The sequence below is a fragment of the Myotis daubentonii genome, chromosome 2 (genome assembly GCF_963259705.1).
Source record: "Myotis daubentonii chromosome 2, mMyoDau2.1, whole genome shotgun sequence".
Taxonomy (NCBI): Eukaryota; Metazoa; Chordata; class Mammalia; order Chiroptera; family Vespertilionidae; genus Myotis; species Myotis daubentonii.
In genome coordinates, this window is record NC_081841.1 from 32,629,935 (window position 1) to 32,654,599 (window position 24,665).

Genomic DNA, 24,665 nt, shown 5'->3' on the forward strand with positions numbered 1-24,665 from the left:
AGCCAGCCTTCCTGTGGTTCTGGATGATGTTCGTATTATCTTTTAGTTGTATTTTTGAAGTGGTTGTGTGAGGCAGCAATTTCCGGTATTTACCTATGCCGCCATCTTGATTTCTCCCCTGCCTGGTTCTGATTAAAGACTCCAGTTTAATTTCTTTACTTGTGACTTTTCAATAATGTTTTCTGGTTTTAAAACATAAAAGGCAACCTACTGAAAAGAAGATATTTGCATATGATGTATCCAATAAGGGTTAATATCCAAAATATGTAATGAACTCATACAACTCAGTGACAACGGCAAAACAACAATCTGATGAAGAAATGGGCAGAGGACCTGAATAGACATTTCTCCAAAGAAGATATACATATGGCCATAAGACATATGAAAAGATGCTCAACTTCACAAACATCAGAAAAATGCCAATCAAAACCACAATGAGCTATCACCTCATATCTGTCAAGATGGTATCATCAAAAAGACAAGAAATAACAAGAGTTGGTGAGGCTGAGGAGCGAAGGGTGCCCTAACACTGTTAGTGGGAATGTAAATTGGCGCAACTGCTATGGAAAAAAAACAGTATGGGGCTTCCCCAAAAGTTTTAAAACAAAATTACCTTATGATCCAGTTATTCCACTTATGGGTATATATCTGAAGAAGTGGAAATACTAAATTGAAAAGATACTGGAACCCCTATGTTCATTGCAGAGCTGTTTACAAAAGCCACTATATGGAAGCAATCTAGATGTCTGTCAATAAATGGATAAAGCCCTAGCAAGTTTGGTTCAGTAAACAGAGTGTCGGCCCATGGACTGAAGGGTCCCAGGTTTGATTCCTAGTCAAGGGCATGTACCTCGGTTGCAGGCTCAATCCCTGGCCCTGGTCGGAATGCATGCAGGAGGCAACCAATCGATGTGTCTCTCTCACATTGATATTTCTCTCTGTGTGTCTCTCCCCCTCCCTTCCACTCTCTCTAAAATTCAATGGGAAAATATTTTCAAGTAAGGCTTAACAACAACAACAAAAAGATGTGGTACATATATATAATGAAATATTACTCAGCCATAAAAAAGAATGAAATCTTTCTATTTGTAACATCATGGATGGACCATCATGCAACATCATGGCTAACTGAAAAGTGTCCTAAGCTAAAGAAAAAAATTCCCTCAAATAGGTCGCCTCTTTAAGGTATCAAAAATCTTTCCGCCGAAACCGGTTTGGCTCAGTGGATAGAGCGTCGGCCTGCGGACTGAAAGGTCCCAGGTTTGATTCCGGTCAAGGGCATGTACCTGGGTTGCGGGCATATCCCCAGTAGGAGATGTGCAGGAGACAGCTGATCAATGTTTCTCTCTCATCAATGTTTCTAACTATCTCTCTCCCTTCCTCTCTGTAAAAAATCAATATATTTTTTTTTAAAAAAAAAGAACAAAATTTAAAAAAAAAATAAAAATCTTTCCAAGGGCTTTTTCAAACGAAACATTAAATCACTACTGCCTCTATTTCTTCATCAGCCTCTTCACTTGCTTCCAGCCGATGGCCTTTACTGAAACTTTTCTCCCAGGCCTTCAAATACATTCAAATGACCAAATCAAATGGCATGGTCACATTTCTCTTTTATTTAATTAAATGTTTTTAATGGTGACATAATTGCAGGTGTCCTCGTCCCCCCCCCCCCCGCCCCGCTTTGCCCACCTCCACCCACCCCTCCACACTTCATAGTCATTGTGCCCACTCTGGCATCTGACATAGTTGACCAACTCCTTCCTTCTTATAAGCTCCTCCACCTTAGATATCCATGGCAATATATCAACCTGCCCTACCACCTCCTCTCTACTTATTTTCCCTCTCTTTTCTGACAAAACAGCACTTCTTCCTCCCATCCTTTACATGTGGTATGTCCCAAGGCTTAAACTTTGGTTCTCAGCATTTTTTATTTGAATAACAATGAAAGACGGAATCACAGCCATATTCCTTGTATTCAGCCCAAGAGAACTAACACTGTCTCCTACAGAGATCCAAAACAGAACAGACCTCGATGGACCGCGAGGAGATGTCTAAAATTGGAGGTGGGGTAGGATTAAGTCAGTGGAGAGAGGAAGACACAGAGGAAAAGGAAGAAATTAAGAAAAATAGTCATTTCTTGCGATGCACAGACACCACGCCAAGCTCTTTCATATATATTACCCCGTTTAGTTCTCAGCACAACCCTGTGAATCAGGCACTTTATCTTTACAGGAGTTAAGCAGAAGCACAAAAGCAAAGAGCCGTGATGGAGGTTGTCTGATGAGGGCGGCAGCACGGTCTAATGGAAAAAACAGGGGCTTTGGGGTCACGTGGCTTTAACTCCACCACTTACTGCTGCGTGGCTTTGACCGAACCACTTCACATTCTGGTTTTCAGAGTTCTCATTTATAAAATGGGGACAAAATTGGTTGATAACAAGTGAAAGAATTGTAAATAAGAGGTAGTACAAAACTAGTACTTAGTGCTCCTAAGTAGTTGTGGTTATTATTATTCTGACTCTATAAAAAACAGGTTACTTTCATGACAAAAGAGAAGACCACGAAAGGCAAAGAAAGAATTTCAAGGAGAGGGATTAATGTTTCTTCTAAGATGTAGACCCAAGCCCAGACTGAAGCATGCCTGGGGTTTTTTGTGGCTGTACAGCCTTAGAGAAAAGCTCTCAGTAATTCTGCAGGGAGCTTCTCTATAAGAAAGGCAATAAAGCATTCCCCTTGTGACAGCAAAAGTCAGTAGAATGACATGAGTCACAGCTGTCTGGAAAAATGTTCAACCCCATAATTCATATTGATTAAATATCATCTCCCCAAATGAGGGTGCTCATATCACTACTGAATTTTATAAGAAGCTGTGGCTATCCTCTCCAGATAAGATGTTTTGACAATTTTCTTTAAAAGCCAAAAAAAAAAATGTCTATATTGTCCGCTCAGCATAGCTCAGTGTTTGAGCATCGACCTATGAACCAGGAGGTCATGGTTCGATTCCAGGTCAGAGCACATGCCCAGGTTACGGGCTTGATCCCCAGTGTGGGCATGCAGGAGGCAGCCGATCAATGATTCTGTCTCATCGTTGATATTTTTCTCTCTCTGTCCCTCACCCTTCCTCTCTGAAATCAATAAGAATATATTTTTTAAAATGTGTGTATGTTTTTAAAAAGCAACAATAAAAAGGCAAGATGCCATAAGCCTCTGTGGATTTAGAAAGATCAGATTACCAGAAAATGCTGATTATTCTCCATATGTACTTTTTACATGTCTTAACATTCCTTTTGCCATAAAAATATGAAAATCAACATGGTGAACCAAAACTGAACAGAATAAAAGAAAAACGCAAGCTGACCAGAAGAGCCGAGAGAAGCATATTGTCTGTGGAAGCATTTCAGACAGCAGCTGCAGGCTGTTCCCAGACACTCTGATAATGGAGAACGTAATTAGTTTTCCCTGACAAAGAAAAATAGAAGAAATGATGAGGTCAAAGCTCATAAATTAATTCAATTCAGTGAGTGTGTTTGTTGGAATAAATTGTCTGTGCTTCAAACTGCAGGTCAGAGAAGACATACAAGACACAAACAAAGCATGAAGAGCACCCAAGTATTTACTCGCTCCTTCATTCATTCACTCATTCATCTATTAAATACTTATTGTGCACTGAGTATGTGCAAAAGACATATGCTAAACTTTGAGGATGAGGGAAAATAAGGTGCAGTCTCTGTCTTCTAGACGCTCATGGCCTGTGGCCAGAGAGAGCAGCAAATAACCCCTGGACAGTGATTGGTGCACGAAAGAGGACGCACAGACCACCAAGGAGTGGTAACTGGAGGGCTGGGTAGGGTGAGAGAGAACAGGTGATTGGCGATGGGAAAAGATTTTCTAAGGTCAACGTGTAAATTGAGAATTGAAGGACTGAGAGGATTTTAGTCAGACAGGCCAAAGGCTAGTGGCATGAGAAAGTGAAGAATTCCCATCAGAGAAAACAGTGTGTACAAAAGCACAAAGTTCCCAAACCCCACAATGCCAATGCCAGTCCAGAACAACTTTTTTCAACAGTCTGTGGCTAAAAGAGGAAAATACAGCCGAAACCGGTTTGGCTCAGTGGATGGAGCGTCGGCCTGTGGACTGAAAGGTCCCAGGTTCGATTCCGGTCAAGGGCATGTACCTGGGTTGCGGGCACATCCCCAGTGGGAGATGTGCAGGAGGCGGCTGATCGATGTTTCTCTCTCATCGATGTTTCTGACTCTCTATCTCTTTCCCTTCCTCTCTGTAAAAAATCAATAAAATAAATTTTTTTTAAAAAAGAGGAAAATACAGGCAATGAGTGAGGCTTTCAAATTTTATGTTAATGAGCAGCCTTTCCCCTCCAAGATTATATCCTTTCTACATTTTGATGTCCACCTATAAAGTCTTTCATGAATCGGTTGTCCATTTATTAATTTATTTGGTAATTTTCTAACCCATTAAATCATAAATTTGGGAAGTCCTGAGTATGAGCGATAAAGCCACAAGTAGTTGGCATGGTTAGAAGGCAGAATACACCTGGCAAATAAGTACACAATAGTTTACAAAGGAGATTACATTCAAAAAGTAGGCAGAGATCAGATTATGAAGGGCTTTAAATGGCAGGTGAAGAAGTTTAGTTTATCCCATAGGCAAAAAGGAGCGGAGGAGCATTCAAAAGGTGTGGAATTAGCAAGTTTTTATTGGGCAAGTCATTTTCTTTCTCTGGTGCTTATATGTAAAATGCTGATGCGGGCAATCACCCCACCTCCCAGACTTATGGGTGCTTAAATCAAAATGAAGAGGAGTTGATGAGCTACTCCGTGAAGTCTAGAGTATACTCTAAAGGAAAAGGGTTAATATTAATAAGATCCTCCCTCTCCTCTAAATAAATATATAAACTAACCAGCTTTTAAAATCTCACCACCTGCTCTTTTTCCCTCATCGCTTTCAGTCAGGATACTAAACCAACAGATCCTAGTGGTGGACATGAAATGATGAAAACAGTAAGATAACTACTGATCTCTAGTAGATAAATGCATGTCTCCACATAGACTCTGAGTTTTATTTGTGACAAAGGACTTACCTACTAAGAATCTGTAATTTTTAAGAATTATTAAAATTTCGTATGCAAATACTAGAATGACCACATTTCTCAAGTTTACCAAGGATTCTCACTCAACATTCTACAGGGAAGCCTGGCTGCCATGCAACACTTGGCCGAATAACAATGCTTTCTTTGTGCCTGACACATGCAGTTTTGAAATTCCCACGATTGTTAGCAAAGACATGTTTTATCGGTGCATCATCAGTGTTGTGGGGAATTGGCTGTGATTTTTAATTGCTGCTGCTCTTGTGTGTAAATATAAATTACTTTAGTCGTGGCTGAATTACCTAAAAAGTAGACTATGTTTGTATTTGGTATGCCAACCAAATAGGGTCATCACAGAAATTACCAAAACAAATAATAATTTGACACTTGAATTCCTAAAATGCTTTGAAGTAGTCCTTATGGGCAAATTCAAAAAACTTTGCTAAATCGAGACTACCATATTATATTTTTTATTAATTTAGTGAAAAAACTCCTTAGTTTTTTCTGTGCATTGTTGGACTAACCCTTTGATATGTACAGATGAATATTTACATTAACAATGTTTTATGCACTAATTTTTGAACAACTTAAATTCGAGGTATATTCTTGTTAGTTAGAATTCAACTATGAATCATCCGTAAATGTGCTGGTATAATAATAGCTCATAGTTAGTAGGCTTTGGAAACAAGCTATTATAAATTTCTATTCTGCCCCTCTTTCTTACAACATATGCGTGGGTATGTCTCATAAAACTCTCTAAGCCTCATTTTCTCAAATAGAAAATAGAAATAAAATAGTATTTGCCTCATAGGTTGGCAGAGACCACTAAATAAGATCATACATATAAACCCCTTTGCATCAAACCTGTCACACTTTTCAGTTAGCCATTATTACTATCATCATCATTATTATTATCACTATTATTATCATTATTAAATTCATTGTTAATGTAAAATAAAAATAGGTGAACTAAGGAGGTCAAGAAAACTCAGTGTATTAAGGCCACCAAATAAACACACCTGAGTTTTGTCAACAAAGAAAACAAAAGAAGCACAGAATAAATGTTGGAAGTTATTTCCACACAGAAACCAGCAAGGATAGAAAGTGGAACAATTTCCAAGTGAGCTGAAAATGAGAAACAAGAGGATTCCAGCACATACCAAATGGCTTGGGTAACCACTTGTCCGCAAACGTCACCTTATTTCAGTGAACCTAGAGAACTAAGCGAGATACCCGTGATGTTCAACAACGAAAGAGACTCTTTGGAATGTACATTTAATTCTACCAATAGTGATGAATTTATGCATAAGCTCAATTTACCAATTTTATGGTAAGAGCTTGAACTTTCTGCACAGGTGCTTTTGTATCTGGAATATGCGAGGAATGTCCATGGAGCCAAGAGCATGTGTTGCCAGCAGGAAGCTGTCTCTAGCCATATGGGCTGACCAATCAGTGGTCAAATACCTGGCACCAGCAGATAGACTCTATTTATACCTTGGTATTTGTTCATAATGCAAATTTGGAGACCTTCATTTCTTAAAATGTCTGTCTATTGAAAAAATATTTCCGTTGTATTTGTTCCACTGTGAGTGTCTATGTTTGGGTGTGTTACAGGGCAGGGGGTACACTTGGAATAAGCACGCTGTGGTCACGGGAGCATTGCGCTGTTTTATCTGAGGAGGGATAAAGGAAGGGGATAAGTACGTCAGGAAGCCTGCCTCTCCCATCCATCCAGACCCCCACAGGCTCAGTCCCACCTGGTGTACCAGCATCCTCTGCAGAATGGGAGAGAACAGAGGGATTGACAAAGTGGCTAATGTGGAAGTGGTCTAGCCTTCCCTTCTCCCTGCTCATTAGTCCCAGCATTCATTGTAGATAATCATAAAAGAGCTCTCAAACAGTTATCACGTGTTATCCAAAAAAAAGAGAGGGAAGCCAGCCAGTATGTCTCCTGACACCGGTTTTCACTTCCTTCTCTATTTATGCCATCATGGTGACAGCTTCGCTTTTCACTCACTGGAGCATGTACTGGAGGATCACTGGAAGACCATTCAACACTGATGAAAGGTCTCTGGGAATGCATGAAGATTCCCATCTAACAACTGGAAGTAAATTTTTTAATGAAATAACTGGCTCAATTGACAGAAGAAACCTCAATTCCAGCCCATATTCTGACTCAGGACCAGAGTATGTAAATACAAGTCAAATTTTCCGGTCAGTCCAGTCTTGAATAGTAGCATTTGAGGCTCAAACCTTATTTATTGTGTATCTTCTTTCTCTACTAAATCACTTTTTTTATATTTAAAAAGTCAGATATATTGAACATCAAAATAAAGCTGATGAATAAAAAGGCACACTACAAAAGTTCAAGCATAGAAAACATAAAACAGTTCTTCTTGGTCTGGTTTGTTTCTAATGTAGGAGGAAAGGGAAATGGGTGCATTAAAATCACTTTTCAGCCCTAGCCAGTTTGGCTCAGTGGATAGAGCATCGGCCTGCGGACTGAAGGGTCTCAGGTTCGATTCCGGTCAAGGGCATGTACCTTGGTTGCAGGCACATCCCCAGTGGGGGATGTGCAGGAGTCAGCTGATTGATGTTTCTCTCTCATCGATGTTTCTAACTCTCTATCCCTCTCCCTTCCTCTCTGTAAAAAATCAATAAAATATATTTTTTTTGAAAAATCACTTTTCAGGTAAAGGTTTCTCTGATTTGAAGCAGTTAACATTGGCTTCATTCTCCCTGATCCAAAGAAGTCTTTCCTTTCATTGGCTTCAAGGATATGTTTAGTCTTTCACTGTGTAGAGGTGATACATCAGGGCCATGACCAGGGCTGAGAGGCTGGGACCACCTACCTGGCCCGCAGCTGGAATTAGAGTTAACGGTAGTAATAAGAGTTTCCAAAGTCTTGCTTATCTTTGACCTGTCATCTGGACGAAGCTCCCTAATGATACCTGTTTGGACAATTCTCTAGCATCTGTGGCGTGCCCAGGATCCTCAAAGATTTCAATAGCATCACCTCCAGCTTGTTCCCTTAAGACTTCTCCGCCAAAATGTGCCTCCAAAAATTTGATCAAATCATACACCTTGTGGTGCAGGATCAGCCAGGTGCTGTGGTTGTGCTTCTGGATCTTTTCCAGGGTGTTGATGGCCTTGTCAGACTACTACTGTGCCATTTTGGACGTGGTGAGCTTCAGGCCCTGCAGACACCAGTCAGCAAGGCTAAGCACAATGAGCATCTCAATGAGCCAGGGCTGGGACATTCCTCTGCATCCCAGCCCTAGCCAATCATGTTTTAATCTGGAGGGTTTTCTACCCATTCTATGCTTTTCCCATTGTCTGCACTCTGGATTGGGCTCTTGGCAGGACTGTCTTTTAATTCATGTCGTTGACTCTGTCAGTCTACCCCAATGCCACTACCAGATTCGTGCTCCTAATCACAGTTATTAAGTTACTTCTGTACCCAAGAACTTACCGTGGCTCTCAAACTTCTATTAAACCTCATCCTAACTGTCCAAGATTCTCTTTCATTTCTCACCCTCACATGTTCTGCTCAAACCACCCATTCAGGACTAACTTGAAACCCCAAAAACCATTTCTCATGCTCTTTCACCAGGTTCAGAATGTGCCAATTCAACTCCCACTTAGCCTTTATGAGCAAGTTCAGCACTCTCTCTGTTCCCAGGTACCATTCCTCGGCTGTCTGATCCATTGGGCACAAACACTGGAGGTCAAGGACTATGCCTTACCCTTTCTTTATATCTCCTCTGTGCTAAGCAGAGTTGTAAATTTTGTCACGTGCAAGTAAGATGTTTCTATTTTTGTCATTTTTCGTACTCCTCATCCATCCCCATTTCAAGCACCTATGATAAACGTGTGCTTTACTAACAAAAGCCTTGGTTTAGAGCAGTCAATCTTTCTCTGATGCAAGATTCATGCAGAGAAAATATGGCAGAACTAACACACACTGGTTTTTTAAACTTATCACCGTTTCCTGTCTTCTGAACAGAACTTCTATTTTGCCTCTTGCTTTCCATTTCCCCACAAAAATCTAAACTATTTTCCTACCCTCCCTCCTGTGCTCCCTCCTAAAATAATGACATTTCCAGAAATCAGAGTCATTTGATTTAAGATTCTCACAGTGAGCTGTGTTTCCTGTCAAATGGAGACCTTATGGTAGTGGAAGTTAAGAGGAGAATATGCACCAAGAGTCCTTGAAGTAGTGAAAGAATTAAGAACTTGGTATAACCTGGAAGATATGAAAGTGGTTAGGGCAAACAAAGAAACCAATTCAGGAAGCCCCCAACAACAAAATCCCCTCACAGGCGCAATGCTCCATGATGAAATCCGTTGTTCTTAAAGACAGAGGTCCACTATACCTGTTTCCAATCACCATAATGGCATAGCTGATGCCTATTATATCAACTGTAGATTTCCACCACAATGACTCAAACAGGATGCATTCTAGGATGAGATTGGGTGACTAGATTTAGAGAATCAATAAACGACAAATGGAGGGGAGGGAGGTGGAATGGAAGGGAGAAAAAGAGAGAAAGAAATAGAGGATAGGGAGAGAAAGGGAAGGAGGGAGAGGAGAGAAGAAGGAGGAGAAGGAGGAGGGAGGAAAAGGAAAGATGGGAGGGCAAAAATAAATTTAAAACAAGAGAGAATGAGGGAAGGAGAGAAGGAGGGAAGGAAGGAGGGAAGGAGGGAGATGAACAAACTGACAAGGGAAAAGAAGAGAGATACTGGAAGCAAGCAAGCTTCTAAAATCATTTTTGAGGCCAGAAGAGAGGGTGCTTAGAGTGGGAGCCCTGAAGTCAGGGACTCCCGAGTTTTCATCCTGGCTCTCATCACTAACTCTCTAAGCTCCACTTTCTTCTTATGTCAGTAGCTTGTCCAAGGTCAAGCTAGAAACTTGATGAGGGATAAGATTCAACTGAAGAGAGAGCGAGGAGGAGAGGATGGAGAAAGAAACTCAGTACTGATAAAAGCATGCCCCTTAAACAACACAAAATACTAGAAAAAAGAACAAATTATCATTATACATAAAATATATAAATATACAAGTGAAACTGGAAAACCCAAGAGGATAAACTGAATAAACAAAAACACACTCTAAGAAACTTAAATAAGGTGTCTTACTATAAATAAAAAATAACTTTCCAAAATATAAACAATAATCACAGAACTCATTATGAAAACAATATGCTATTGAGTATATAAATAAAAGCATCAAAAGCATATAAAATATCTAGGAGTAATCTCAATAAGAAGTGTGCAGAGCCCTGGCCAGCATTGTTCAGTGGTTAGAGCATTAGCCTAAACACAAAAGGGTCTTGGTTTTTTTCCCAGTCAAGGCACTATCTGGGTTTCCACTTTGCTTCCTGACCCCTGGGAGTGGGGGTGCATGCAGGAGGCAGCAGGTCAATGTGTCTCTTGCACATCAATGTTTCTCTCCTCCTCCTCCTCCTCCTCCTCCTCCTCCTCCTCCTCCTCCCCTCCCCCACCCCCTCCCTCTCCTCTTCCCCCTCCTTCCTTCCTTCCTCCCTCCCTCCCTCCCTCCTTTTCTTCCTTGCTTCCTTGCTTCCTTCCTTCCTTCCCTCCCTTCCACTCTCTCTGAAAAGCAATGGAAAAGATATCTCAGATGCGGATTAACCACCACCCCCCCCTCACAAAAAAAAAAAGACGTGTGCAGGATCTGAGCAAAGAAACTAAATATTCTGTTTAGCTTTGAATATCTAAGTAAGCATGTCTTATTCTTAGATAGAAGTTCTCAATCTTATAATAATACTGGAGGCCCTGTGCATGAAAATTCATGCACTTGGGGGGGTCCCTCATCCCAGCCTGTGCCCTCTCTCAGTCTGGGACCCCTCAGGGGATGTCCACCTGCCGGCAAAGGCCTGCTCCCCGGGATATTGGACCTAAGCTGGCAGTCAGACATCCTTAGTGCGGCCGAGGAGGCAGGAGAGGTTCCTGCCACTGCCGCTGCACTCGCAGCCATCAGCCTGGCTTGTGGCTGAGCAGAGCTCCCACTGTGGGAGAGCACTGACCACCAGGGGGCAGCTCCTGTGTTGAGTGTCTGCTCCCTGGTGGTCAGTGTGCATCATAGCGACCAGTTGTTCCCAGTCATTCTACTGTTAGGGTCAATTTGCATATTACCTTTTATTATGTAGGATATCAATCAATAAAAATATCAACAAGAATCATTTGAACTTGAAAAGCAATCTCAAATGTACCAACGAGTAAAATATGAAAGGATGGCAAAAAATATATATATTATAACAAAGGAACAGTGAATGGCTTTAGGAGATATTAAAATTTACTATAAAGCTACAGTAATTGAGACAGTGTGGCTGTATAATAGAACTAAAGAGACAAAACTTTGGAAGAAAAAAGGGACTTCCAAAAATAGACACACACATTGGATTATCTAGCATGAGTAAACTTGGCATTTCAGATCACTGGAGGAAGGGAAGTGTTTGGTTTTTGTGAATAATGATGTTAGAACAAATAGGAAAAATATGTAATCCCTACCTAATTATACAACAATAAATCACAGATAGAGATCTAAAATTTAAATGTCAAAAGTTAAATCATAAAAATATCAGATAAAAATATTTTTGGCCCCAGGAATTATGACACAAAGGTTCAAAGGCCATCAAGGAAAAAACTGATGAAGTTGATTGCCTGGTTATTTATAAAGTCTTTACAGAAGAAAAAAAATTAAACATAAACATAAGCAAAGTAAAAGACAAACTGGGGAAAATATTTGCCACAGATATGACAAAAAAAAAACACCACCCACAACTACATTCCTTTAACAAACATAGGACACTTTGGACATCAAAAAAGAAGAGAGGCCCGGCTGGCCAATGTTGCTCAGAGGTTGAGTGTCATCCTATGAACAATGAACCAGGAGGTCACAATTCAATTCCCAGTCAGGGCACATACCCAGGTTGCAGGCTTGGTCCCGGTGGGGGGGGGGGGGGGGGGGTGTGCAGGAGGCGGCTGATCAGTGAGTCTCTCTCATCAATTATGTTTCAAACTCTCTCTCCCTCTCCCTTCTTCTCTAAAATCAATAAAAATATATTTTTTTTTAAAAAGAAGAGAAGAACAACTCAGGAAAGTAGACAAAGACATGGAAGTGTCCTTCATGGGAGAGGAAATCCTCAGGAATAAACAAGTAAAATAAAGTTCAATCTCACCAGTCATTAAAGTTATCATTTTTCACCTATATACTTGCAAAACATTTTAAAATCAATAATACTCAGCACTGGAAAAGCCAACAGGCTCTTGGGCACAATGAAGATGACTTCAGTTGGAAGATAATCTGTAAATATCAATCTAAAATTAAACATGTTGCCTCATGACCCAGAAATGTTCTCTTTAGGAAGGTTTCCTGTGGAGACAATTGCAGAAGAAGAAAAACATATTTCTAGGATGTTTGTTAAGTCATCCTTGTTTTTCTTTAAAAAAATAAAGAAAGAAAAGAAAAATACAATGTTCAACCCTAAAATGGAATTTTCTATTCTCTCCATCTTTTTTGAGATAGTATTGCTTTGTGCTACGGATCCTAAAATGAAATAGCTACTGACAGATATGTTGTGGGTGGAAAAAGAAGGATGTTGTTAAAAACAATTTTTAATATGATTTCATTATTACTTATTAAATATGTGTTATTTGTTACTATATAACGAATTACTCCAAAAGTCAGCAGCTCCAAACAAGGCCTATTTTCTCACACAGCTTCTGAGGGTCAGGATGTCTCAGCTGGACGGCTCTGGCTCAGGGGCTCCCATGAAGCTGCAGACCAGCTGTCAGCTGAGGCTGCAGTGACCTAAAGCCGGAGGACCCCCTTGCCAGTTCACCTGCTTGGTTGTCTGTGGTCTCGGATCCTCGCTGACTGCTGACCATACACCTCAGTTCCTTACCACATGTACCTTACCTCAGTTCCCGAAACTGCCTAAGGGTCCTCACAACATAGCAGCTGACTTCACTTGGAGCAAGGGATCCAATAGAGAGAGAGAGAGCACCCCAAATGGAAGCCACGGTCTCTATAACCTAGTCTCAGAAGTGAAGTACCATCACTTCTGCAGTGTTCCATTCTATTCTAGAAGTAAAGTCACTGAATCCTGCCTACACTCAAAGGGATGGATGACACATGGATACAGGAGATGGGGATTGCTCGGAACCACCTCAGAGGCTATCACCATAAAATATATATCTATATATCTATATATCTATATATATCTATCTATATCTCTATATCTCTATATCTCTATATCTCTATATCTCTATATCTATATCTATATCTATATCTATATCTATATCTATATCTATATCTATATCTATATCTATATATGGCTAATATGCAAAGTGTCCCCTCAGGAGTTCAACCGGGAGAATGGGAGTTCAATCCCTCGCTATGACGTGCACTGACCACCAGGGGCAGCACAGAACAAGGAAGGCCCCGATCAGCCCCAATGGCCAGCCAGGCCCAGCAACCCTTCCCGTGCATGAATTTCATGCACTGGGACTCCAGTCGATCATATAGAAAGAGTATATCTAGATGTTCCTAGATGTAAATATAAAAACTCACATACATGGAAAACAGTATGGAGGCTCCTCAAAAATTTAAGAATAGAGTTGCCACATGACCCAGAAATCCTTCTTCTGACTATCTACTTGAAAGATTTGAAAACATTTAGTCACAAGGTCATATGCAACACTATGTTCATTGCAGCATTATTCAAGGTGGCCAAGACATGGAAACAACCCAAGTGTCCTTCAATAGATGATTAGATAAAGAAGATGTGGTACATATATACAGTGGAATACTACTCAACCATAAGAAAAGACAAAGGAAGAACCAAGATGGCGGCATAGGTTAACGCCGGAGTTTGCTGCTTTGAACAACTACTTCAAAAGTGAAACCAAAAACGGAAGGGACATCACCCAGAACCACAGGAACGCTGGCTGAGTGGAAGTCCTACAACTAGGAGGAAAGAGAAACGCACACGGACACTCAGAGGAGGCGCAGTGCTGAAGTCAAATTCTGAGGTGCGGAGTGCGCGGAGCGGGCTGGCGGCGGAGGGCGCGGTTGGCGTTTTCAATCGGGAGGGAGTCGCAGACTCTGAGCTCCAGATCCGGGCGAGTCTTTAGGGACCCAGACTCAAACAGGAGAAGCGGGACTGTCTGGCTTCGGTCAGAGCGAGTGCAGCTTTCTCTCCGAGCTTTGCAGCGGGTGCTGGGACTCAGAGAGGCAGAGCCCCTGGGGACAGGACTGAGAGCCGCCATAACTGCTCTCTCCGGCCCACCCTGTTGATCCTGTGCGACCCGCCCCGCCCAAGCCCTGCACAGAGGCATTTGCCGGATAGCCTCAGGCAAAGGCTAGATTAGCACCTCCCTAGAGGACAGAAGTTCTCTCACTGCTGACACAGCTGATTCTCATAGCCACTTGGCCTGGAGGTCAAACCCTCCCTGGAATTAGCTACAACAATCAAGATTTAACTATAAGACTGCGAACAAAGACCACTAGGGGGTGCACCAAGGAAGCATAACAAAATGCGGAGACAAAGAAACAGGACAAAATTGTCAAAGGAAGATATAGAGTTCAGAACCACTCTTTTAAGGTCTCTCAAGAACTGTTTAGAAGCCGCCGATAAACTTAATGAGATCTACACGAAAACTAATAAGACCCTCGATCTTATATTGGGGAACCAACTAGAAATTAAGCATACACGGACTGAAATAACGAATATTATACAGACGCCCGACAGCAGACCAGAGGAGCGCAAGAATCAAGTCAATGATTTGAAATGCGAGGAAGCAAAAAACATCCAACCGGAAAAGCAAAATGAAAAAAGAATCCAAAAATGCGAGGATAGTGTAAGGAGCCTCTGGGACAGCTTCAAGCGTACCAACATCAGAATTATAGGGGTGCCAGAAGATGAGAGAGAGCAAGATATTGAAAACCTATTTGAAGAAATAATGACAGAAAACTTCCCCCACCTGGTGAAAGAAATGGACTTACAGGTCCAAGAAGCGCGAAGAACCCCAAAACAAAAGGAATCCAAAGAGGACCACACCAAGACACATCATAATTAAAATGCCAAGAGCAAAAGATAAAGAAAGAATCTTAAAAACAGCAAGAGAAAGAAACTCAGTTACCTACAAGGGAATACCCATACGACTGTCAGCTGATTTCTCAACAGAAACTTTGCAGGCCAGAAGGGAGTGGCAAGAAATATTCAAAGTGATGAATACCAAGAACCTACAACCAAGATTACTTTATCCAGCAAAGCTATCATTCAGAATTGAAGGTCAGATAAAGAGCTTCACAGATAAGGAAAAGCTAAAGGAGTTCATCACCACCAAACCAGGATTATATGAAATGCTGAAAGGTATCCTTTAAGAAGAGGAAGAGGAAGAAAAAGGTAAAGATACAAATTATGAACAACAAATATGCATCTATCAACAAGTGAATCTAAGAATCAAGTGAATAAATAATCTGATGAATAGAATGAACTGGTGATTATAATAGAATCAGGGACATAGAAAGGGAATGGACTGACTATTCTTGGGGGGGAAAGGGATGTGGGAGATGTGGGAAGAGACTGGACAAAAATCGTGCACCTATGGATGAGGACAGTGGGTGGGGAGTGAGGGCGGAGGGTGGGGCGGGAACTGGGAGGAGGGGAGTTATGGGGGGGAAAAAAAGGAACAAATGTAATAATCTGAACAATAAAGATTTAATTTTAAAAAAAATAAAAAATAAATAAAAAGCTAAGGATTATGATTTCCCTCATATGTGGCATATTAAACTGAAACTCACAGAAACAGACAACAGTATGGTGGTTACCAGAAGGAAGGGAGATAGTGAGATGTAAAGGGTAAAAAGTGCCAAATATATGGTGATGGAAGATGATTTGACTTTGGATGGTGGGCATACAATGCAATGTACAGACGATTTATTATAGAACTGTACACTTGAAACCTATATAGTCTTATTAACCAATGACACCCCAATTTAATTCATTAAAATAAGTAAATAAAATCAATAAAAACAAACAAAACAAAAAAAAACTCACATACAGCAAGAGGATTATACATCCCTGTTTGTTTGAAATAGTCCTGGTTAATGCCTGGTGCACTGGAGTCATGATAGTATTCACTTCATGTATCCCAGTTTAGATAATAAATTATACTCTGAACAGGAAAATGTCTGAAAGCATACACACCAAAACATTAACATTGTTTACCTCTAAGAGATAAGATTGAGAAGACTTATATTTGCTGAATACACACCTGCATAAAGTTTTAACATTTACAATAAAAATGCATTACCTTAATAAAGAATTTTTTTAAAAAGCAGAAATTATACGTTAGATGTCCAGATTATCTTTCAGAGTAACTCAAATATTATCACATGAATTCCATTCCAGAGATAGTAACTGACCACAAAAGAAAAGCCCCCAGGGATGTCAGCACTGGAGAGAAGAGAAAGAATAAGTTCCCTTTTCAAGTAACAGTAAAAGTCTCCCACAGTTGGCTGTTCCACTCCTGTTTCTCACAGCTGCACACATTTCAGTTCTCCTGACCGTAGCATAGTTGTATCATTTCTTGGCATCCATCTCACGAATGTAAAGGGGAATTCGGCAAGGGAATTATGACAGCTAGATAAGAGAGAGAAAACTAGAACGAAAACTAAACCAACCACTGGGATGAATCAGAGATGTTAGGCAGAAAGAGAAGAGGCAGCCTTCTCGTGACTTGAGCTCATAGCTCTATTTGTAGGATCCTAAAAACAGCCTTGGATGTTAACAACAGTGAAATGCAGCCAGTGTTCATGCACCTTCCCAGACTGAAATTTTACCATTTAAGATCCTCTCCTTAGACTGCAGCCTAAGGAGGCATCGGGCTGTAACTTGAAGCCCTGAATGCCAATGTTGGTCTCACTGCAAAGGTTCAGTCCGGCCTTGTAAGGAGCCTAGAGCCCTAAAGCCCATGAGCCTTAGAGCCAGAGAGACCGTTTCCTAACGGCATAGCCCTGAGCAAGGTCCGTGAAGCTCTTTTTGTTTCCGTTTCCTATCAATAAAATAGAACTATCTTAGTCTTTCATCAAATGGTGCTGGCACAAATGGATATCCATACACACAAAATAAATCTAGGCACCAACTTTACACCCTTCACAAAAATGAACTCAAATGGATCATAGGCCTAAATGTAAAATACAAAACTATCCAAATCCCAGAAGATAGCATAAGGAGAAAACTTAGATGGCTTTTAAGTGTGACTCTTTGTTGCTCTTGTTTTTAATCCTTGCTCAAGGATATTCTTTTTCCATTGATTTTTAGACAGAATAGAAGGAATGGGGGGGGGGGGGAGAGATCTATGTGAGATACACGATTGGTTGCCTCCCGCACATGCCCCAACCAGAGAGGGCAACCCAGGTAATATACCCCTTGAGTGGGAATCGAATCTGCGACCTTTGGTGTGAGGGCCGATGCTTTAACCGCTGAGCGACACAGGACAGAGCTAAGTATGACTTTTTAGATACAACATCAAAGGCACAATCCATGAAAGAAATAATTCTCCAAAATATGTAAAGAACTCTTAAAATTTAACAACAACCCAATTTAAACATGGAAAAAAAAACTGAACTGATAAATACAAAGAATAGATTGGTTGTTGTCAGAGGTGGGGGTCGGGGGGAGATAATATGGGTGAAGGTGGTAAAAGTTAACAAACATCCATATTAAAATAAGTAAGTCCTGGGGATATAATATACAGAATGATGACCACTCTTAGAGGACATGGACAGCCTGTCACTGTTCACCTGAGTAGCTTCAATCACCAAGAGAAAGGACTGGGAATAGTCAGGTCCGCTCTGCCCAGGGGGGAAGAAGCAGCTGCTAGACGGGAGGGATGGGGCTCTACATCCCAGAATGCCCTCCACACGTCCACTCAGAGCTGCTGGAGGTTCAGGTGGTGCCGAAGCAAACAGACCCAAGAGTGTTCATTGCGCTCTAAAATCAAAAAAACTGAGCTAAACCCCAGAATAAGACTGTCCCAAAATGAAGGTGGATGCAAACTGACAACATTTGCAAAGTTGATCAGAGATCCTTTAGAGCAGTGGTTCCCAACCTTTTTTTGGCCAGGCCCCACCTAAGCATCTCTAAAATCCTGATGCCCCCTTGCCTCCCGTGACATATAATCCTTACTATTCAAAAAGTAAACTCCTATTCACATAGAGGAAGCCTAAAAGGCCATTAACATGGTCTAAACAAGCTTCCAAAGAACATGGCATCCATGAAAGAGAAAAATAAAAGAATGAAAGGACAGGTGACATAGTGAGGAAGAAATCGCCAAGAAATTGTTAAAAAAATTATTATAATAATATGAAGTGATATGAAAAAATAGCAAATAAAGTTTCAAAACATATAACAGAGAACTGAAATGCATAAATATGTCACAATATACATTTCCATACTGTATATGAGGCCCCGAGAACCATAAGAAATGCAAAACATTCACTGTTAATAACTCATTCTTGAATTGCCCCCTTAAAAATCAAATTGCCCCCCCTGTGGGGAGTGTGCCCCTCGTTGGGAGCCACTACTTTAGGGTCAGCAAACTGGAGCAGAGGTGGGGACGGGAGGTAGACGGACAAGGCAGAGTTGGAGCAGTAACTAGGACACATTAAAATGCCTTGGTGTCTTTACCCCAATCCGCAATGGCCATGACCTGTATCCCCGCCCTCCCCTTCTTGGTGAGCTCCTGCTCCTTCTCTGCTGTATTATGGCAGGCGGGCTGGTCGAGTGGAGGCCTGTTGCTTACAAAGTCAGCAATCCCCATCCACGCTGGCCTGCCTTTGGTCTCTTTTATTCTATTGGTAATTGAGCTTTCCTTTCCCCCATGGACTCGTGTAACTTTTACCAGTGTTTTAAAGGGCTTTTCTCTCTAACATTTCCCATGTTGCATAGGTTAACCAGAGTCCAAAGACATTACCCCACTGACCTGCACAAAGGCCTCTACCTCACTGTCCCCAGGTAGGCCAAACACCGGAAGGCTCAGAGGCACTCGGGGACTCTCAGGACTGTACCAAACGCACACGTACACAGCTAAATCCTGAAACTGAAGATAAACTCTGGCTTGTTTTTCCTCCATAAAAAGGAGTTGAGAGGCTTTTTGGAGACTATTGCAGCCCCTATAAATAATGTGTGCCGCGTGCTTACATTTTCTGTGAGGGAAGGGCATGTCCTCCTGGCCAACAGCACCTAGCAACAGGCCTGGCACACACAAGGCACTGAACAGAATGAATGGAGGGGTGAAGAACTGAATGGGGAGTGAATTTGTATAGCATGGAGTCTTAATATGAGGCAATAAATGAAACTACCCCTGAAAGGTGTTCAGACAGCTGTCTACAGGCCTTTCAGACAATCTAATGTTTGTATTCATATAGCAAATACTTATTAAACACTTAATAAGACTGTGATGAGGGATCTAAACCAGATGCAAGGGCAGAGAGGGACACAAACCAACCCAACAAACTACCATCATGGGATTTTTGTGCCTTTACCACACCCTCACCCTCTACCTAGGTGGTTACAATCTGCTCCAGACTCAAGCCCAAGACTTTTAATTACAGCAAATAGGAAAATAACTCTTTTTTAAAAAAATATGTTTTTATTGATTTCAGAGAGGAAGGGAGAGGGAGATAGAAACATCAATGATGAGGAAAAAAATCACCGATCGGCTGCCTCTTGCACGCCCCCCACTGGAGGTCGAGCCCACAACCCAGGCACATGCCCGTGACAGGAATGGAACCTGGGACCCTTCAGTCCACAGGCCGACACTCTATCCACTGGGTCAAACCAGTTAGGGCAGGAAAATAACTCTTAAAATAACAGGGTCAGAAAATACAATTGTTTTTCTTAAGATAGTTTTCTTTTTCCTTTAAATGTCTACCATATGATGAAGCAAAGGTTCAGTTTTATTTTTACAGTTTTATTTAATTACTGAAGTCCTAGAAAAATGATGCAATGGTCCCATACAGGCATTGCTTCTTAAATGTAGATCAAACAGTGCACTAGGTAAATTCCTCACAGCTGGGTCTCCTCCATGCTCAGTGAGGGCGGCTGCCACTGTACATACCCTGCTATATGGGAATCTTTCTCAGTTGCTTTGGCCTCTTAAAAATTCCCTAAGGGGAATTCCACCACATAATGTTAACAATCATTGTATGTCTGCTTTGTATGCAATAATCACTATTCACACTGAAATAGAGGAACCTCAAATCTGCCCTGAGCCAAAGTCAAAGATTTTCTATAACAACCAAAAAAACCAGATTTAAGCATTGATGATAAAGCGGGGGAAGAACCTGTCAAGAAACTAATTTTAGCCCAGCCAGCCTGGCTTAGGGGTTGAGCATCAACCTATGAAGCAGGAGGTCACAGTTCGGTTCCCAGTCAGGGAACATGCCTGGGTTGTGGGCTCTATTCCCAATAAGGGGTGCGCAGGAGGCAGCCAATCAATGATTCTCTCTCATCATTGATGTTTCTATCTCCCTTCCTCTCTGAAATCAATAAAAAATATATTTTTAAAAAGAAACTAATTTTAGAAATTTATACTAAGAAAATAAACAGATAGACATTTAAGATGTATACACAAAGATGTTCGTCTCACCATCATTTATAAAGGTGTAAGATTACACTAATATGACTAGCCAATAACAGTGGATTAGTTAAATAAATTATTAACTATCCCAACAAAGGAAAATCTTGCAGCCATTAAAAAAGTATGACGTAGATATACATATATTGTTACCAGAAAAATATTCACAATGTACTGTTGAACTCATTATATTTTTGTTTTATACATGCACACAGAGGCATGGAATGGTCTCTAGGTGATTAAATGTCAGTCCTTTTTACAAATGAAAACAGAATGGCACGTATTTAAATGCCCACTTTGAGAAAGTAAAACTCTTTTAAGAGGCTATTTGACTGCCCAAGTCCAGTATTTACCAAATACATTGGAGAAATTTTTAAATAAAAAAAAATCTAACATGAAAATTTCAATATCCTTTTTAAAAAAAGTTATTTGTTCCAATATAACAACATTTTTTAAACTCACTGTAAATGTCTGTTTTTCCAAAATGAAAACCATAAAGCTATTTTATCACAAACTTAAAAGTTAAAAATGACTTAACTATATGAGAAAATGTTAAAGATATAACAGTGAACGGACAAAAGTGGATAAAAAACTAAATATACAAAAGACACACAATTTAGTAATGCATGCATATGCAAACAAAACTGCACAAAAGGAAGTGTTCAGAATGAATACTCCTGAGGGCTGAAATTATGAATGTTTTTTCTCCTTTTTACTGCATTTTATATTTTTCTACAGTTAGTATCTATTACCTCCCAAATCAGACAAATAATAAACACTATAAACATTTTAAATAAGCACGGGGAACACAAAATCATGCATATATTTGTTGTGTCAATAACTGAAACAGACACTTTTTCGAAAAAGTGCCTTCTCATTACACTCACTTGAAAATCTCTGGTAGTGCACTCTGTTACTTAAGCCCTGAATAATGGAGAATGTGTAGCTCTGAATTCATTTCAGCTTCTCCTGGACACCTAATTAAAGGAGTGACACAGCTCTTCTGGTCTTGGCTACTTCCCCCTGACACGATGCTATAGCTACAAGACAGTCCAACAGAAAGGGAAAAAATCAATAGCTTCGAAACTCAGCATAATTATCCGAAACAGGCAAACTATAAACCTTGGAACATAGACTACCTCACTCCATTTCTTTCTGCCTTAATTAATGACACTAGATCAGACTGGAAATGTTATAAAATCAGGAACCATGTCCTACTTTCATCACTGTATTCCAGCACCTAGCTGGCACATAATAGGCATAGTAAATCTGGACGAATGAATGAACAAATAGGTGATTTATGGCTGGTCTCTGCTATCTTCCTTAAAATTCTGCTGGTCATTTTATAACATCCTTAGTGCTACCACTGTGGAAGAAGACGGTGTGTCATAAGGTCACGTTTCATGGTCATATGTTCCATTACTGAAGGTACAAATAATAGGCATAGGACATGTCCCAGGAAGCAGCTTTGCTCATCATTACGGCTTAATAATTGGCAATTATTCAGCACCTAATCCTCTGAAGGTAAGTAATGCTACCCACAGCTAAGGCTCAGAAAGGCCAAGTAAATTTTTCAAGGTCACAAAGTTAACAAATGACAGAACCAGGATCAAAACCTGATTCTCTGAGGCCCCAAAGTCCAGACTCTGTTTAGCAGGGGGAGAAGCATCCTGTCATCTCACCCCGTCAGGTGCAGATGGCTATGGGTTCTACGCTAATTATCTCACTTAATTCTCATCATAACCCTATGAAGTGGGTTAGCATAGTATACCATTTCTCAGGCGACAAAATGAAATAGAGGTTAAGCAGCTTGCCCAAGGCCACACAGCTTCCGATAGAGCCAAAACGGAATGACAAACTAGAAAGAATTCTTAATGAATATCTATCACCTCCATCATATGGGATTGCACTCATGATATATAGTCAGCACCACTTCCAAGATGACTCACAACTCTGTCAAAAGACAAACTGGCCATACTCTACACTAACATATATAATTGTTCAATTGATCCAACTAGCTTCCTAAACCCTCCTCCTCTCCAAAATGAAGAGTAATAAGCACCCAAATTGCAAAACACCACTCCCATTTGTAAAGCAAAGGACAGAAGTACAGATATATCTAAATATTTTAGTTACAATCAAGTCAACAAATAAAAAATGTGTTCCATCCCCCTATCCTTTTCCCTGGCCAAATATACCTGCATAACAACCTGGAATGCCAAATTCATATTTAGGCTTCTCAGATTCCAGGATGTTTGGTACTAGACATGGTAACGCAGAGAGAGAACGCCGCCAAGTGTGCATGTGACTCCCCAATCCCATATGGAAGTTCCTTCCACAGCCTTCATTTCCCACACAGAGCCATTCCTTGGCCATTCCTTGAGTCTAGGAGTGCTCACAGCAGCAGGGCAAGCCACAGTCAGGGTGAAGGATGGGGAAATGCCTCGTGCAGGCAGGCAGGCTTGGGTCATTTGGGCAGGGAATTCCAGGGTCAACAAAGGTCTCACTGACACCTTGCCTTCTTAACAAGTGGGGAGACCACAGGAGCAGCAGAGTGAGGCCCCCAAAAACTAGAGCACAGAGCATGGGCTCCTTTTGCCAGGGTTTGATGAGACCCTTCCCCAGCTGCCACACAAGCTTTCAATAGAGACAGCTGCTTAGAGTAAATCGCTCTAAACCAGCGGTTCTCAACCTGTGGGTCGCGACCCCTTAGGGGGTCAAATGACCCTTTCACAGGGGTCACCTAAGACCATCAGAAAACACACATGTAATTACATATTGTTTTTGTGATTAATCACTATACTTTCATTATGTTCAATTTGTAACAATGGAATTGGGGGTCACCACAACATGAGGAACTGTATTAAAGGGTCGCCGCATAAGGAAGGTTGAGAACCACTGCTCTAAATGCATCCCCTCTCCCAACCCCTCCCTAACCAAGACCTGGCCATCTATCAAAGTACAATTCATTCACTCCCCTTCCAGTAGTCCAAGCATTTATAGTTTGTAGTCTCTAATTTTGTCTTTTAATTGCATGATAGTTTCTGGGTTTTTAAAATCCTTTCAACTGGGTTGTTTTGTTTCTCTAAAGCAGTGGTTCTCAGCCAGGGGCAATTTTGCCCTCCAGGAGACATTTTGCTAATCCTGGAGACATTTATGGTTATTTCATTTAGTGGACAGGGGGCTTGGATGTTACCAAACACTTTACAATGTACAGAACAGCCCTTCACAATGAATTACACAGCCTAAAATGTTAGTAGTGCTGAGACTTAACAGTGCAGAGCCTAGGAAGCGCTGCTCTAAAGAACTCTTAGGACCCAGCCAGCGTGGCTCAGTGGTTGAGTGTTGACCTATGAACCAGGAGATCACATTTTAATTCCTGGTCAGGGCACGTGCCTGGGTTGCAGGCATGATCCCCAGTGTGGGGTATACAGCAGGCAGCCGACCAATGATTCTCTCTTCTTATTGATGTTTCTATCTCTTTCTGTCCCTCTCCCTTTCTCTCTGAAATCAATAAAAATATGTTTTAAAAAAACTCTTAAGAGAGGATGCCATTTACTCCTTTGATCCCCACATGGCCAAGCAGAGTGTTGGACCTCACTAAGTATTTGTTGCCTGACTGACTAGCGATCTGGTCCCAAACCTTCCTAAAACGTTCACTACGCAGTAATTTAAAAAAAATTAGGAACTATGCTCAGCTCTGAATGAATCTGGGGATGCAAATCTGAATGAATTAGCAGAAAAGGATGGCAAACTAGTACTTTTGATACTGCATGAAAATGCATCTGTCACTAGCAGATATTCAATATTTGTATATTTTTCTGTTCATTATTTCTCCCTTCATTAGCCAATAAATTTCAAGAAAGTAAGAATTAAGTTCACGCCGA

At 40.9% G+C, this 24,665-nt stretch overlaps 1 protein-coding gene and 1 pseudogene across 1 annotated transcript in view; both read right to left on the reverse strand.

The window, feature by feature from the left end:
• The window catches only part of ST8SIA1 (ST8 alpha-N-acetyl-neuraminide alpha-2,8-sialyltransferase 1), a 148,378-nt gene that overhangs the window by 110,164 nt on the left and 13,549 nt on the right, over positions 1-24,665 (reverse strand). The gene's annotated exons all lie outside the window — the stretch shown is intronic.
• LOC132226067 (cytochrome b5-like) lies at positions 7,887-8,276 on the reverse strand (annotated as a pseudogene).